The sequence below is a fragment of the Cynocephalus volans genome, chromosome X, assembly GCF_027409185.1.
Source record: "Cynocephalus volans isolate mCynVol1 chromosome X, mCynVol1.pri, whole genome shotgun sequence".
Classification (NCBI taxonomy): domain Eukaryota; kingdom Metazoa; phylum Chordata; class Mammalia; order Dermoptera; family Cynocephalidae; genus Cynocephalus; species Cynocephalus volans.
Genome location: NC_084478.1, coordinates 123,189,921 through 123,208,741, shown reverse-complemented (window position 1 = coordinate 123,208,741; position 18,821 = coordinate 123,189,921). Strand labels below are relative to the sequence as shown.

At 36.3% G+C, this 18,821-nt stretch overlaps 1 pseudogene; it reads right to left on the bottom strand.

Annotated features, from left to right (window-relative positions):
• The window catches only part of LOC134368320 (large ribosomal subunit protein eL8-like), a 30,685-nt pseudogene that overhangs the window by 11,346 nt on the left and 518 nt on the right, over window positions 1–18,821 (bottom strand).

The window sequence follows — 18,821 nt, the reverse complement described above, 5'->3', positions numbered from 1 at the left end:
ATACCAATTATAATATGTCCTAAAATGCAAACTTGATAAACATTAGAAAATCTACTAATGCAAATTGTCGAATTAACAGATTAAAGAAACAAAAAAATGACAATTTCACTGGATGCAGATGATGAAATTTGACATCTATTCTTAATAAAATGAGATACAAATTACAAGTCTATGGAGACTTTCTTAGCTAGATGAAATGCATTTAACAAAACATAATGCAAACATCATGCTTGATCACACTTATTCTTATTTCAGGTATGCAGAGAGGAACTCTAAGCCTTGCCATAGAATATGTAAATTGGTATGCAGCTGTGGAGACATATTTGAAAACATCTTGTAAAGCTAAACATGTGAATGCCCTGTTATCCAACAATTGTATTTTGAGTTATATTCCCAAAAGGAACTTGTACACATTGGCCCATGACAAAATGTGTATAAGGATGCTCATTGTAGCACTGATTGAATTAAGAAAAAAAATCGGAATCTAACACTTTCAGAGAAGAAATTAATAATTAAAATTTTATTTAGGTGTATGATAAATTACTAGAGATCAGTTAAACTTAATGAACCATAGATACTTTGATCAACCAAGTAAATCTCTAAAACAAAATTGAATTACAAAAGAAAATTGCAAAAAATGTATATATGCATGCCATTAAATTTTGAAAGCATACAAAATAATACCATATATTTATATTCCTATATAGTAAAATTAAAAATAAACAAAAAGACATTCAGAGGAAGGATATTCAGCCTAGTGAATATCTTCATGGAAAGAGGGAAGAAAATGGAGGTGATGGATAGCTTTTGCTGTATCTGTCAAGTACGTATCTCTAGCTCTAATCTCACCTCTGAAACACAGATTCACATATACAACTGCTTAACACGCATATCCACTTGGATGTCTAATAGGAATATAAAATATAATAGTACAAACAGAACCTTTGATCCCATCTTTAGAATTTGTAACTCCTACAGTGGTTTTTATCTCACTACATGGGACCACAATCTACCCAGTTGCTCATGCCAAAATCCCTGACAACAACTTTGACTTGTCTCTTTCTCTCATACTTCACATACCATCCACCAGAAAATGTAATCCATCCTATCTCTGAAATCTGTGCTGCATACAACCAATTTTTACCAATAGGTTTTGCTGATAAAATAGATTAGAAGGTAAGAGAAAGAGAGAAATCAAGAATGACCCCAAGAAGTTCAGTAAAGGTCAATTCTAGGAGGTTCCAGTCAAGATGGCAGAATAGTTGGTTCCTGGTGTTGCTCTCTCCCACAGAGCAACCAATTTGCAGCTGTTGAGGAGCAGTGATGGAAGGCCTGAGATCTGCACTGGAGCGGATGGGAGCCGCCCACCACAGGACCCCAGTTCAGGTTGCTCTCCATTCCAGAGAGAGACTTTGGAGCTTCTGGGCCCATGTGCCCCAAGCCTGGAGGCCAGAGAAGGCAAGTGGGGTGGGACTTCTGGCCCAGGCTGGTCCCACCACCGGGAGAGACATAAAAGCCTCAGGGCTCCCACACCCTGAGCCAGCCAAGCCAGAGAAGGCAGTCAGGGCGGGACTTCTGGCACAGGCTGGTCCCAACCTCTGAGAGTGACTTAACAGCCTATGAGCCCCCACACCTCGAGGCAGCCCAGCTGGAGAAGGCAGGCAGGGCAGGACTTCTGGCGCAGGCTACTTTCTGCTGCCAAGAAGTGGCAGTCTCTTCAGGATCCAAGCCAGATATCAGGGTGAAATGAGTGGACTGTGATACCCCCGGCCACAATGACAAAACACCAAAGGAAAGACATGAGAAATATGAAAAATTAAGAAAGTACATCACCACCAAAGGAAGTTATAACTCTCAAGGACTAGATCCTCTAGAACAGGAAGTCTTTCAAATGACAGACAAGGAATTTAGAGTAACTATTTTAAGGAAACTAAATGAGATACAAGAAAACTCAGTTAGACATCACAATGAAATGAAAAAAAGTATAAAGGACCTGAAAGAAGAAATGTATGAAGAAATCAATGCCTTGAAAAAGAATGTAGCTGAGCTTGTGGAGATGAAGGATCCATTCAATTAAATAAAAAACACAACAGAGAGTTTAACCAGCAGACTTAAATAAGCAGAAGAAAAAATTTCTGACCTTGAAGACAAGCTGTTTGAATTATCACAGGCAGACCAGAAAAAAGAAAAAATAATCAAAAAATTTGAAGAAAATCTAAGAGAGACAACTGACAACCTTACACGCTCAAATACCTGAATCATGGATATTCCAGAAGGGGAGGAAAAAGGAAATGGCATTGAAAACATATTCCATGAAATAATAGCAGAAAACTTCCCAAGTATAGGGAAAGCCACAGATCTCCAGATTCAGGATGCCCAAAGATCAGCAAACACATTCAACCCAAAAAGGTACTCTCGAAGACAAGTGATAATCAAACTGACTAAGCTCAAAGACAAAAATAGAATCTTAAAAGCTGCAAGAGAGAAGTGGCAAATCATCTACAAGGGAGTCCCAATGAGAATAACATCAGACTTTTCATCAGAAACTCTAAAAGCCAGAAAAAAATGGGATGATATATTCAAAACACTAAAGGAGAAAAATTGCCAGCCAAGAATAGTTTTCCCAGCAAGGCTATCCTTCCAAAATGAAGGACAAATAGTATGTTTCTCAGACAAACAAAAACTGCAGAAGTTCACTACCACACGACCAGTCCTACAAGAAATTCTTAAAGAAGTACTGGGTTTGTTACCACAAAAACAACCATCACTTCCATGAAAACACAAGAAAGAACGATATCTACCAGCAAAACAAAAATGCTAAGAAAAGAGAAAAGCAAAAGTTTATCTATCACCCCAAGAAACCAACAAATACAGAAGACAAACAGAAAATTAGAAAGGAACAAAAGATACTTAAGACTACTAAACAAAAATCAGTAAAATGCTAAGAGTATATCAACACCTTTCAATAATAACTCTAAATGTAAAGGGATTAAAATCCCCATTCAAAAGACACAGACTGGCTGACTGAATTAAAAAGATGGACCCAACAATATGCTGTCTCCAAGTGACTCACTTAACCTGTAAGGAAACACATAGACTAAGAGTGAAAGGATGGAAAAAGATATATCATGCAAGTGGAAATGAAAAATGAGCTGGAGTAGCTATTATTATACCAGATAAAATAGACTTTAAATCAAAAACCATAAAAGGAGATAAAGAAGGCCACTATATAATGATAAAATGATCTATCCATCAAGAAGACATAACAACCATAAATATATATGGACCCAACATTGGAGCAGCCTGATTTACATAGCAAACACTATTAGATAAAAAGAAAGAGATAGACACTAACACCATAATGGTGGAGGACCTCAACACCCCACTCTCATCATTGAACAGATTAGGCAAAAAATAAACAGAGAAACAAAAGATCTAAACAATATTTTAGACCAATTGGATTTGGCAGATATCTACCAAACATTCCACCCAACCTCAGAATATTCATTCTTCTCATCAGCACATGGAACATTCTCCAGGATATACTGCATGTTTGGTCACAAAGCAAATCTTAACAAATTTTTTAAAAATGGAATTATTCCGTGTATTTTTAATGATCACAATGGGTTAAAATTAGAAATCAATAATAAATGAAACTCTGGAAACTATTCAAACACATGGAAATTAAACAACATTCTACTTAATGACATGTGGGTCCAAGAAGAAATTAAACAGGAAATCAAAAAATTTCTTGAAACTAATGAAAATAATGACACATCATACCGAAACCTGTGGAGTACTGCAAAAGCAGTATTAAGGGAGAAATTTATCATATTAAATGCTTACTTCAGAAGAATGGAAAGATGGCAAATAAATAACCTAACACTTCACCTTAAAGATCTAGAAAAACAAGAACAATCCAAATGTACAGTTAGTAGACAGAAAAAAATAATTAAGATCACAACAGAACTAAATGAAATAGAAACCCGAAAAACAAAACAGAAGATCAATGAAAAAAGAGTTTGATTTTTTGAAAAGACAAACAAAATCAACAAACCTTTAGCAAGATTAAATAAGAAAAGAAGAGAGAAGACCCAAACAACAAAAATTAGAAATGGAAAAGGTGACACTACAACTGATTCATCTAAAATACAAGAAATCATTAGAGGCTACTATAAATATCTAAATGCCAACAAATTTGAAAATCTGGAGGCAATGGATAAATTTCTAGATGCATACAAATTACCAAAACTGAGCCAAGAAGATATAGAATATCTGAACAGACCAATAACAATAAAAGAGATTGAAGCTGTTATCAGAAGGCTCCCAACAAAGAAAAGCCCAGGACCAGATGGATTCACTGCAGAGTTCTATCAAATCTTGAAAGAGAAAGTGATGCCAATTCTCTACAAACTTTTCCAAAAGATTAAAACAGATGCCATTCTCTGAAACTCATTCTAAGAGGCAAACATCACCCTGATACCAAAACCAGACAAAGATGCATCAAAAATAGAAAACTAGAGGCCAATATCCTTGACAAATATAGATGCAAAATTCCTCAATAAAAAAGTAGCTAACAGCAACACACACAGAAAATTATACACCATGATCAACTGGGATTCATCCCAGGGATGCAAGGTTGGTTCAACATATGCAAATCAATAAATGTGATACACCACATTAATAAAAGCAAAGTCAAAAACCACATGATCATCTCTATTGATGCTGAAAAAACATGAAAAAATTCAACATCCTTTCATGATAAAGACCATCTACAAGTTAGGCATAGATGGAAAGTATCTCAACCTAATTAAAGCCATATATGATCAGCCCACAGCCAATATAATCCTGAAAACATCCTTAAAAACATGAACTAGACAAGGATGCCCACTCTCACCACTCCTATTCAACATAGGGTTGAAATACTAGGGAGAGCAATCAGAGAAGAGAATGAAATAAAGGGCATCCAGATTGGAAAGGATGAACTCATGCTGTCCTTTTTTGCAGATGATATGATCCTATATATTGAACAGCCTAAAGCTTCTATTAATAAAACTCTTAGAGTTGATAAATGATTTCAGCAAAGTTGCAGGATACAAAATCAACACACATATATCAGTAGCATTTCTATACTTCACCACTGAACATGCAGAAAAAAAAATCAAGAAAGCTAGCCCATTTAAAATAGCAAAAAAAAAAAAAAAAAAAAAAAAATACTTAGGAATAAAGCTGACCAAAGATGTGAAAAATCTCTACGAATAGAACTACAAACCACTGTTGAGAGAAATTAGGGCGGACACAAGAAGATGGAAAAATATCCTATGCTTTTGGATTGGAAGAATTAACATTTTGAAAATGTCCATATTACCCAGAGTGATCTAAAGATTAAATGCATTCCCCATCAAAATTCCAATGACATTTTTTCTCTGAGATGAAAAAAGCTATCTAGACACTTATACGGAACAACAAAAGACCATGCATACCCAAAGCAATCCTGAGCAAAAAAAATAAAGCTGGAGGCATAACACTACCTGACTTTAAACTATATTACAAAGCTATAATAACCAAAACAGCATTGTACTGGCATAAAAATAGACACATGTACCAATGGAATAGAATAGTGAACACAGAAATCAATCCATATGCCTACAGCCATCTGGTCTTTGACAAAGGCAGCAAATCTGCATACTGGGGAAGAGACTGACTTTTCAACAAGTGGTCCTGGGAAAACTGGATACTCATATGTAGGAGAATGAAACTAGACCCATACCTTTCACTATATACCAAAATCAACACAAAATGGATTAAATAATTAAATATACATCCTGAAACAATAAAAATCCTTAAAGAAAACATAGGGGAAACTCTCCAGGAAGTAGGAGTGAGTACAGAATTCATGAATAGGACCCTAAAAGCACAGGCAACTAAAGGAAAAATAAACAAATGAGATTATATCAAACTAAAAACTTCTGCACAGCAAAAGAAATAATCAACAGAGTAAAAAAAACCACCAACAGAGTGGGAGAAAATATTTGCAAAATATACATGTGACAAAGGATTAATATCCAGAATATACAAGGAACTGAAACAACTTTACAACAAAAAACCAAATAACTAAATTTTAAAATGGGCAAAGGAGCTGAATAGGCATTTTTCAAAGGAAAATATATGAATGGCCAAAAGACACATGAAAAAATGCTCAACATCACTCAGCATCTGGGAAATGCAAATCAAAACCTCACTGAGATACCATCTCACTCCAGTTAGGATGGCTAACATCCTGAAGACTGTGAATGATAAATGCTGGTGAGGTTGTGGAGAAAAGGAACTCTCATTCACTGTTTGTGGGACTGCAAAATGGTGCAGCCTTTATGGAAAATGGTATGGAGGTTCCTCAAACAATTGCAGATAGATCTACCATATGACCCAGTGATTCCGCTGCTGGGAATATACCCAGAGGAATGGAAATCATCATGCTGAAGGGATACCTGTTCTCCAATGTTTACTACAGCTCTATTTACAATAGCCAAGAGCTGGAATCAGCCCAAATGTCCATCATCTGATAAGTGGATAAGGAAACTGTGGTATATCTACACAATGGAATACTACTCTCCTATTTAAAAGAATGAAATATTACCATTCACAACAATATGGACGGACTTAGAGAAAATTTTAATAAGTGAAACAAGTCAGGCACAGAAAGAGAAATGCCACATGTTCTCACTTAATTGTGGGAGCTAAAAATAAATAAACACAAAAATAAATAAAGGGTGGGGGGGAGAAGACAGAATAAGTACAAAAATTCCTTGAACTATTTAAGTCAAGTGAATAGATATGATGTTGGAGGGGAAGGAGGGGTGGAGAGGAATGGGTAAAGGCACATGAAAATCAAGTACAATGTATTTTGAGAAGTAAAATAAAAAAAAGAATGACCCCAGGACTTTTGACCAGAACAATTAAAATAATAGATTTGCCATTAATGAAAATGCCATTAATTGAGATGTCATTAATTGAAATAAGTTCCCATTAATTCTGCTGCGGAAGAAGTAGTTTTGACCAGGTTGAGGGACAGACTTAAGGGAAAAAGATTCCTGAAAACACAGCTTGGAATGTGGTACTGAATTAATTAGCATTGAAGAAAAGGAAATCTTTGCTCTGAGCAGGTAGGAAGGACACAAGATGCATGAAATTAAAGAAATGCAAGATCATAAAGAGAAAGTGGCGATTTCCCAAAAGACAGCCTCTTCTTTTGGAGTATGAGGCAAGGAGGAATAAATGATACAGAATCGCGGAAGAAATTCACTGAAGTTTGAAACAGCCAAACAGCCACATATGGCATCATTTGACTGACTAGGGACGAGTACAATAATCAGCAAGCAATGCTGAGGGCCTAGCAGAGCTAGAAACCATAAATCTGTGTAAGAATTTAAGCTTTTCTGTATTAAAATGAAGGCTAGAAAAGCTTGAAACCTGAAGGCTAAAAAGGAGACTTGTTAGCAAATATCTGTTAGTCTTTAATAATTCTTAAAAGCAACCACTAGGCAAACAAGAAGTAAAGTAAAATTCCTTTCTCTTTCCACATTACTAAAGACAGTACCAGCAGCAGGTGGATTAAGGAAGCACCAGTGCTGTGTGAGCTTAGCAGCCACAGAAAGGCCCTCTGATCCACAACAGCCCCTCCACCTGGTACCACAGACCCCTATACTTCTACCAGGAGAAATTCATATTAATCGACTAAATCAAATCTTGCCTAGAAATCCTTTAATCCTTTCCTAAAAGGGTAAAGGAAAGCTTAGCTATCACTAGAACCTGGAATGAATTTATTCACTGCATTTCTTTGTCTTGGTACTGTAGCCTAACCACTAATTCAGCTGCGTGGTGAATGGGGCACCAAAGACACCCTTCCTTTCTCCCACAGATTTGCCTATGACCAGGAATGTGACCCTAAATTTCAGGAATTTCCCGTAAGTTCACATAGATCCCAAAGTGACAAGTCTCCCTATCATCCCCTTCCTGCCTTGCAATATAGATTTGTCTTTGCCTATGCAATTCAGGAGTTGTGAAATCTTTCCTGTAAGGATCAGATACATGTAGTTTCCAAATGAGGAGTTCCCAGGACTTTGCAACCCACACAAAAAGAAAAAGCTTTTATGTCAGTTAATAGTTCTAAGCCTTACATAACAGAAAATCAGAATAACATGATTAAACACACCAGTTTCCTTTTCTCGTGTAACAAGAATTCTGGAGGTAGCTATTAAAGACTGTTGCAGCACCTTTACAACATCATCCGAGATGCAGACTTCCATCTTTGTGCTTATAGGATGGTTGCAGGAGGAGGGGGAAGAGAGAATGGTGAAAAGCACATGCCAGTTGAGTCCTGTCCCTTTTGATGAGGAAAACAATAGTTTTACTGAGAGCCCCAACCAATAGAACGTCACATATATCTCCTTGGCCAAAATTGGGTCACAAAGCCAATCATAGCTACAGGGGAACCAAGGAAGTCAAGTTGTTTTGAGCTAGAGACTTCATCATCCTGAATTAATTAGGAATTCTGTAGATAATGAAGAAAGAAAATAGATGATGAGTAGACAATTGGCAGTGTCTACCACAAGTAACAAGAAGGGTTTTTTTAAAAGCTACAAAGTGGGAAAAAAATAAGAAAGTTCTAGAGAATATGCTACAAACATGTAAGGGTAGTTACATCTGGGGTTAAGGAAGGGGTCCAGAAAACTTTGTAAATTCATATGATGTTTTATTTTATTACACAGATAAATAGCATAGAAACTTTTTTAAGTCAGGCTGTAAAAAACAAACTGATAAAAGACTAAAAACAACAAAAGTAAAAGCCTAGGCAGCTGACTGACTGTGCTGGTGCAATAATGTCAAAGCTTGCCAACACAGCTAGATATCATCCCACTTAAACCAATCGGAATGTCTGATTTGATGTACAATCTTTGGTCAGGTCCTCAAGGCTTGGGGGAACAAAGATGTATTTTGTAAGTTCACCATGACAGATTTTTAACTTGGGTTCCTTCCATTTGACTCTGATTCTAGGCCACATGTGCTTTCATGTGACTTGATTTCTACTAAGGAACTTGACTTATTTTCAACAAAACAGGTCCAGATTAAGCAGCTACATCATCTTCTAATACCATCACTTCACCCTCACTCCCGTACTTAAACACTCACTATTTACAACTCCATAGTTCCTTCCCATCCATTATCTTATCTGAACCTATGACACAGCATCAAATGATGAGCAAAATGGTGCTCAGGGAGATTAAGCAATTTTTTCATCTCATTATTTATAAGCGATAGAGCTTGGAGCAAAAGAAACACAAGCCAGGGTCCTGACTTTAGGTTTAATTGGTATTTCTGGTTAAGTTTTTAAGAAAAGCAAACTCAGTTAAAGTAAAGTTACTGAACTACCTTTTTCTTTATGCATAGATTCCATGGCTTCTATGAACTAGACCTTAAGTATGTGTCACAAATATGGAAAGAGCAAAAAACTTGGAATAGTGTTGTTAGTTGTACCCTTTTTTAAAATCCCTCATTTTGCTCGAGCAAGAACCCACATTGCATGCAAGAGCCTGGTGACTATGTAGACTGGGATGTTTGATTAGAGACTGCCTTTATTCTACTTTATATAAAAATATCCTCCAGATTAACCACATCCTCATTGTTCTTTACAGAGCATTTAGATAACTACAATGCCAACAGCTTTGACTATGGAAACCTAGCTTAAGAAAATATAACTAAAAGGTTTTGCTTTTTTGTCTAATTAATAGAAGATCTAAAAGTAAACTATATATATATATATATACACACACACACCAGGCTACAATATTCACATTTTTGCAAAAGGTTCTATTGTAAAGACACTATTTAAGAGGAGATAAGAGAAAAGATGAATTTCATCAAGAACATTCAAGCAAAAATAATGGATCATTTTCAGTATGGCTAACCCGAAGGAAAATAGAAAGCACTTTTATAATCAATGAACCATTGAGGTTTAAGGATAAGATTTTCCTTACAGGGGGATATTTGTAAAAGCTACAAGCTTCCTGACATTTTATTTAAATTTTTCTCTGCAAATACAATGAATAACTTTCTATTTGAATTACTTACCAGCATGAGAAAAAGGAAGCAATAACACACCATTAATGTTCAGATAATGGAAAATGAAAATGAATAATAAGCAAAGTCTTTGGGGGACAAAAAGCAGTCTGCAGGAAACAGAATTCTTAAGTACTTGTTGAGGCTCAGTCCTGATATGTTAAAAGATATAGTCTGACTGATCAGAATGAGTTTTTCTCCAGTCAAATCACATTATTTCTCCTGGAAACTGCTGTGACAAATGCCTTATCTGCAAAAGAAAAATTAACCTTCTTATCTATTTAACTTAGCTTGTGAAAGGCACAAGGTCAGCCCATAGGAGAAAATTTCATTTTATCTGTGTTTTTTCACTTTTTTGTAGAAATTCCATAGGATAGAAAGAATTTACAAAAACAAAAGAATTTGGAGGAGATTGTATAGGGAAATTTCTACATTCAAGTAACTTGAAGACTTTGGTATCATTTTAGCAAATCTAACTAGTATACTGCTAGGGTGATCAGGTCGTTTTCAAGCATATTTTCCACTCTTCTCTATCTGCTGACCAGCTAAGCAAATACAGAAATATTATTACTACCTACACAATAGCCAACACAACTCAGAACTTGCAGTCAAACTAGGCCATTGCCTGTAAATATGCAAAGAAGGAGGACAAATGTGAGGCTTAAGAAAGAAAAGCAACTGTAGTAAGCAGACTTTTAAGATGACCCTCATGATTTCTCCCTCCTGGCATTTGTGCCCTTGTTTAATCCCCTCCTTTTGAGGTATTCCTAACTAATAGAAGAGGGAAAAGATGATGAGATGTTACGTGTGATTTTTGTCTTGCTGTCAGACTCTTGCTGTTGCCTTCTCAGCTTACATGCTTTGATAAAGCAAGCTGCCCTACTCACATGGCAAGGGACTGACTGAAGGTATAGACTCCAGGCAACAGCGTATGAGAAACTGAGGCCCTCAAGTACTACAACTGTTGAAAGATAGAATCCTTTCAGCAACCACTAAAGTAAATTCTTTTTCAGACAAGACTGGGCCAACATTTTGAATTCAGACCCCACAGACACTGTGAAAAACAATTGTTATAGAGCAATGGATAACTAATATAACAAGCTTTAATTCTAAGGAAATACTAAAATTCTTAGTTAATAATACTGCACCACAAAGAATATCACCTAGAAATGAGGAACTAAAGCAATGAGAAGAAATATTTCACAAGCTTTCAATACCAAATGCACCAACCTACCAACATCAATGCTTATATACTCAGCATTCCTTCCTATTACTGTGGATGAATTATCTACATTCTTAGCTAAGGCCAGTCTCTCTGCTTTTTTACTAGATCCCATCCTGTCTCATTTACTCAAAAACATTGATGCAGAAATTTTCCTCTTTCTCTCTTGAAGCACTGATTTTTCACTCTACCAGATTATTTCCATCAACATTTAAATACATCGTTACCATCTTAAAAACAAAGCAAAAAATAAAATAAAACTAAGAAAACAACAAAACCACTCTTTTTAAAAAATGTTTCAAATTCTCCTCTTCCTATCCTTTCTTGAACACATCAGTTATGAGTTGAATTTTGTCTCCCAAAAGCTGTATTAAAGACGTAACCCCTGGTACCTGTGAATGTGGCCTTATTTGGAAATAAGGTCTTTGCAGATGTAATTAAGAAGATGAGGTGATTAGGGTAGGCCTTAATTCAATGTGACTGTGTCTTTATAAGAAAAGGAGAAAAAACACAGAGACAGATGCACAGGGGGAAGATAACAGAAGACACAGGGAAAACACTATATAAAGATGAAGGCAGAGATTAGAGTGATGTGCCTAAAAGCCAAGGAACACCGAAGATTGCCAGTAACCACCAAAAGCTAGGAGAGAGACAGGGAACAAATATCCTCAGAACCTCCAGAAGGAAGGAACTCTGCCTACACCTGGATTTTGGACTTCCAGGCTCCAAAACTGATAGTATAAATTTCTGCTCTTTTAAGCCACCCAATATGTAGTAATTTGTTATGGCAACCCTAGGTTATCAGTCATCATCTTAAGCTATCAGCAGCATATCAGAGAGTAAACATTCACTCACTCCTTGAAATAGTTTACTGCCTTAGTTTTCACACTACCATATTCTTTGGTTTTTCTCCCAAGTCACTCCTTCTACATTTTCTTTGCTAGTCCATTTTTTTTTTATTTTTATTTTTATTTTTTTAGCTTTTCTACATTTAATTATGGATTCATTAATGTTTAGTGTTCTTTTTTAAAAATTTTATTTTATTTTGTCAATATACAATGTGGTTGATTATTGTGGCCCATTACCAAAACTTCCCTCCCTCCTCCCTCCCCCCTCCCTCCCAAAAATGTCCTTTCTCTTTGCTTATTGTATCAACTTCCAGGAATTGTAATTGTTATATCTTCTTCCCTCCTCCCCCGCCCCCGGTTTTTACTGCATTTATTTATTTATTTATTTTTAGCTCCCACAAATAAGTGAGAACATGTGATATTTCTCTTTCTGTGCCTGACTCGTTTCACTTAATATAATTCTCTCTAAGTCCATCCATGTCATTGCAAATGGCAGTATTTCACTTTTTTTATGGCTGAGTAGTATTCCATTATGTAGATATACCACAGTTTCCATATCCACTCATCCAATGATGAACATTTGGGCTGATTCCAACTCTTACCTATTGTAACGAGTGCTGCAATGAACATTGGGGAACAGGTATACCTTCGACTTGATGATTTCCATTCCTCTGGGTATATTCCCAACAGTGGGATAGCTGGGTCGTATGGTAGATCTATCTGCAATTGTTTGAGGAACCTCCATACCATTTTCCATAGAGGCTGCACCATTTTGCAGTCCCACCAACAATGTATGAGAGTTCCTTTTTCTCCGCAACCTTGCCAGCATTTATCATTCACAGTCTTTTGGATTTTAGCCATCCCGACTGGGGAGACATGGTATCTCGGTGTGGTTGTGATTTGCATTTCCTGGATGCTGAGTGATGTTGAGCATTTTTTCATATGTCTGTTGGACATTCATATATCTTCCTTTGAGAAATGCCTATTTAGCTCTTTTGCCCATTTATTAATTGGGTTGCTTGTTTTTTTCTTGTAAAGTTGTTTCAGTTCCTTGTATATTCTGTATATTAATCCTTTGTCTGATATATATTTTGCAAATATTTTCTCCCACTCTGTTGGTGGTCTTTTAACTCTGTTAATTGTTTCTTTTGCTGTGCAGAAGCTTTTTAGTTGAATATAATCCCATTTGTTTATTTTTCCTTTGGTTGCCCATGCTTTTGGGGTCATATTCATGAAGTCTGTGTCCAGTCCTACTTCCTGAAGTGTTTCTTGTATGTTTTCTTTAAGAATTTTTATTGTTTCAGGGTGTATATTTAATTCTTTAATCCATTTTGAGTTTATTTTAGTATATGGTGAGAGGTATGGGTCTAGTTTCATCTCCTGCTTATGGATATCCAGTAATTCCAGCACCATTTGCTGAAGAGGCAGTCACTTCCCCAGTGTATAGGCTTGGTGCCTTCGTCAAAGATCACATGGCTGTAGGTGTGGGGGTTGATTTCTGGGTTAGCTATTCTATTCCATTGATCAGTGTGTGTTTTTATGCCACTACCATGCTGTTTTGGTTATTATAGCTTTGTAGTATAGTTTAAATTCAGGTGACATGGTATGCCTCCAGCTTTATTTTTTTTTTTTATTCAGCATTGCTTTGCCTATACATGGTCTTTTCTTATTCCATATAAATGTCTGGATAATTCTTTCCATTTCTGAGAAAAATGTCATTGAAATTTTGATGGGGATTGCATTGAATTTGTATATCACTCTGGGTAGTACAGACATTTTCACAATGCTGATTCTTCCAATCCAAGAGCATGGGATATCTTTCCATCTTCTTGTGTCCTCTTTAATTTCTTTCAGTAGTGGTATGTAGTTCTCATTATAGAGATTTTTCACATCCTTGGTAAACTCTATTCCTAAGTATTTTATTTTTTAGTGGCTATTATAAATGGGCAAGCTTTCTTGATTTCTCTTTCTGCATGTTCACTATTGGAGAATAGAAATGTTACAGATTTTTGTGTGTTGATTTTGTATCCTGGAAATTTGCTGAAATTCTTTATCAACTCCAAGAGTATTTTTGTAGAGGCTTTAGGCTGTTCTATATATAGGATTGTGTCATCTATAAACAGAGACAGTTTGACTTCATCTTTTCCAATCTGGATGCCATTTATTTCCTTCTCTTCTCTGATTGCTCTGGCTAGTACTTCCAACACTATGTTGAATAGGAGTGGTGAGAGTGGGCATCCTTGTCTAGTTCCTGTTCTTAAAGGAAAAGCTTTCAGCTTTTCCCCATTCAGGAAGATATTGTCAGTGGGTTTGTCAAAAATGGCTTTAATTTTTTGAGATACTTTCTATCTATACTTAAATTTATAGAGTCTTTGTCATGAATGAGGGTTGAATTTTATCAAATGCTTTTTCAGCATCTATAGAGATGATCATATGGTCCTTGTGTTTTATTTTATTGATATGGTGTATCACATTTATTACTTTGTGTATGTTGAACCAATGTTGCATCCCTGGGATGAATCCCACTTGATAATGCTGTATAATTTTGCATATGTGCTGCTGTATTCTGTTACCTAGTATTTTATTTAGGATTTTTGCATCTATATTCATCAAGGATATTGACCTGTAGTTTTCTTTTTTAATTGTATCTTTATCTCTTTTGGGTATCAGGGTGATGTTTGCTTCATAGAATGAGCTTGGGAGCATTGCCTCTGTTTCAATTTTTTGGAATAGTTTGTAGAGAATCGGTGTCAAATCCTCTTTGAATGTTTGGTAAAATTCTGCTGTGGATCCATCTGCTCCTGGCCTTTTGTTTGTTGGGAGCTTTCTGATAACAGCTTCAATCTCTTTTATTGTTATTGGTCTGTTCATATTTTCTGCATCTTCTTGGCTCAGTTTTGGTAGCTTGTATGTGTCCAGAAATTTATACATTTCCTCCAGATTTCCAAATTTGTTGGCATATAGTTGTTTATAGTAGTCTCTAATGATTCCTTGTATTTCAGAAATATCAGCTGTAATATCACCTTTTTCATTCCTAATTTTTGTTATTTGGATATTCTCACTTTTTTTTTTTTTTAGTTAGCTGTGCTAATGGTTTGTCGATTTTATTTATCTTTTCAAAAAACCAACTTTTTGATTCATTGATCTTTTGTATTGTTTTTTGAGGTTTGAATTTCATTAAGTTCTCCTCTGGTCTTAATGATTTCTTTCTGTCTGCTAACTAGGGATTTGGATTGTTCTTGTTTTTCTAGTTCTTTAAGGTGAAGTGTAAGGTTTTTTACTTGCCATCTTTCCATTCTTTTGCAGTAAGCATTTAATGTGATAAATTTCCCCATTAGTACTGCTTTTGCAGTATCCCACAGGTTTTGGTATGATGTATCATTATTTTCAATATTCTCAATAAATTTTTTGATTTCCTGTTTTCCTCTTGGACCCATATGTCATTAAGTAGAATGCAGTTTAATTTCCATGTGTTTGCATTATTTTCAGAATTTCCTTTGTTACTGATTTCTAATTTTAATCCATTGTGGTCTGAAAAAAATACATGGAATTATTCCAATTTTTTTTAGTTTTTGAGACTTCATTTGTGACCTAACATGTGATGTATCCTGGAGAATGATCCATGTGCTAATGAGAAGAATGAATATTCTGAGGTTGTTGGATGGAATGTTCTGTAGATATCTCCCAAGTCCAACTGGTCTAGAATGTTGTTTAGATCTTGTGTTTCTCTGCTGATTCTTTGCCTAGATGATCTGCCCAATATTGATAGTAGGGTGTTCAGGTCCCCTGCTATTATGGTATTAGTGTCTATCTCCTTCTTTAGGTCTAATAGAGTTTGCTATATAAATCTGGCTGCTCCAACATTGGGTGCATATATATTTATGATTGTTATGTCTTCTTGATGGATCAGTCCTTTTATCATTACGTACTGTCCCTCATTGTCTCTTTTTATGGTTTTTAGTTTAAAGTCTATTTTATCAGATATAAGAATAGCTACTCGAGCTCATTTTTCTTTTCTGTTTGCATGGTAAATCTTCTTCCATCCTTTCACTCTTAGTCTATGTGAGTCTTTATGGGTTGGGTGGGTCTCTTGAAGGCAGCATATAGTTGGATCCTCCTTTTTAATCCAGTCAGTCAGTCTGTGTCTTTTGAGTGGGATTTTAATCTTCTTACATTAAGAGTTGTTATTGAAAAGTGTTGATTTATTCCTAGCATTTTATTGATTTTTGTTTGGATGTCTTAAGTGTCTTTTGTTCCTTTCTTTCTGATTTACCATTTGTCTTCTGTATTTGATGGTTCCTTGGGTTGTAGATAAACTGTTTTTTCTCTTCATTGTTGTCATTTTTATTTTACTAGTGGTTTTTGATTTTTCTTGAGTTTTTATGGCAGTGGTAGTTATTTTCCAGGAACCAAACCCAGTACTCCTTTGAGAATTTCTTGTAAGGGTGGTCATGGGGTGGTGAACTCCTGCAGTTTTTGTTTGTGTGAGAAATATACTATTTTCCCTTCATTTCGGAAAAATAGCCTTGCAGGGTAGAGTATTCTTGGCTGACAATATCTGTCTTTTGGTATTTTGAATATATCATCCCATTCCTTTCTGGCGTTTAGGGTTTGTGATGAAAAGTCGGATGTTAGTCTGATCGGGGCTCCCTTATAGGCGATTTGATGCTTCTCTCTTGCAGCTTTTAAGATTCTCTCTCTGTCTTTGAGTTTTGCTAATTTGACTATAACATGTCTTGGAGAAGACCTTTTTGGGTTGAATACAGTTGGGGATCTTTGAGCTTCCTGAATCTGAAGATCTGTGTCTTTTCCTATACCTGGGAAGTTTTCTGCCACTATTTTGTTGAATATGTATTCAATGCAATCTCCTTTTTCCTCCCTTTCTGGAATACCCATGACTCAGATATTTGAGTGCTTAAGGTTGTCTGATATGTCTCTTAGATTTTCTTCAATGTTTTTAATTCTTTTTCCCTCTTTTTTTTTTTTTTTGGTCTGCCTTTGTTATTTCATACATCCCATCTTCAAGGTCAGAAGTTCTCTCTTCTGCTTCTGCAAGCCTGCTGGTTAAACTCTCTGTTGTGTTTTTCATTTCATTGAATGAATTCTTCAGCTCGGCAATCTCTGCTACATTCTTTTTCAGGGCATTGATTTCCTTGTACATTTCTTCTTTCAGGTCCTGTATACTTTTCCTCATTTCATCGTGTTGTCTTGCTGAGTTTTCTTGTACCTCATTTAGTTTCCTTAGAATTATCACTTGAAATTCCTTGTCAGGCATTTCAAGGGCTTCTTGTTCTATAGGATCTAGAACTTTAGAGTTATTACCCTTTGGTGGTGTACTTTCTTGATTTTTCATATTCCTGTTATCTTTCCTTTGATGTTTAGTCATTGTGGCAGGGGATTTCACAGTCCACTGGTTTGACAGTATTGTATGGCTAGGATACTGCTGGGGCTGCCAATTTCATATGGCTGCCTCATTATCCGCTTGGTTGCCCACTAGTGCCTTGGGTGCATGGTCAACTTGGGTCTTGGGACTCTCTGGGGAGTCACCTCTTTGGTCAGCATGAACTCGGCTGGGCTGGGGATGGAGTCGGGCAACAGCAGGAAGGCCTATCTGCTGGATCATGCTCTAGCACTGCAAGGCACGTGGTCTCCACAGATCTTCCACTTCTCTGGCTGCGTGCCTCTCTGAGCAATGCGCACTCATGCCGGTCACTTCTTAATACTGATGTGCCTCCGGACTTAGTCCTTAGAGTTCTTTCTCCTCTATCTTTCATTCCTTGGTGATATCATCCAGTCTTATTAATTGTGCTGATGACCCTCAAGCATATATTCCCAGCATTGACATCTTCCCTGAATGCCTGTTGCCTACATATAGATGTCCATTAGGTTTCTGCAACTTAACAAGGGTATGCTGACTCAGTCATCATACAGTTAGGTAGGAGGGCAAACAGTAGCACTATGTGACATGTGACCACCAATTCTTCCTCACCTCTCCAGATCCAATTATAATGTCTAAATTATGCAACTAATACTTGGAAGGGGTGTTAAAATACAGTTTATTACCAAAAAGAAAATACTGTTTTTAGATGATCAAGTTTGTACTGTAGCCCTCCCCCCCATCTGAGGTTTCACTTTCTGTGGTTTCAGTTACCTGGGGTCAACCGGGGCCCAAAAATATTATGTGGAAAATTCCAGAAATAATTTATAAATTTTAAATTGCCTACTGATCTGAGTAGTGTGATGAAATTTCGTGCCATACTGCCCTGTTTTACCTGGGACATGAATCATCCCTTTGCCCACCATCTCCATGCTGTAGACATCACCAGCCTATTAGTTGCTTGGTAGCCTTCTTGGTTGTCAGATCAATTGTCATTTTATCACAGTGCTTATATTCAAGTAACCCTTATTTTGTGTCATAATGGCCCCAAAGTGTAAGAGTAGTGATACTGGAAACTTGGATATGCCAAACAGAAGTCATAAAGTACTCCCTTTAAGTGAAAAGGTGAAAGTTCTCAACTTGATAAGGAAAGAGAAAAATCATATGCTGAGGTTGCTAAGATCTATGATAAGAACAAATCTATCCATGAAATTGTGAAGAAGGAAAAACAAATCTGTGCTAGTTTTGCTGTCATACC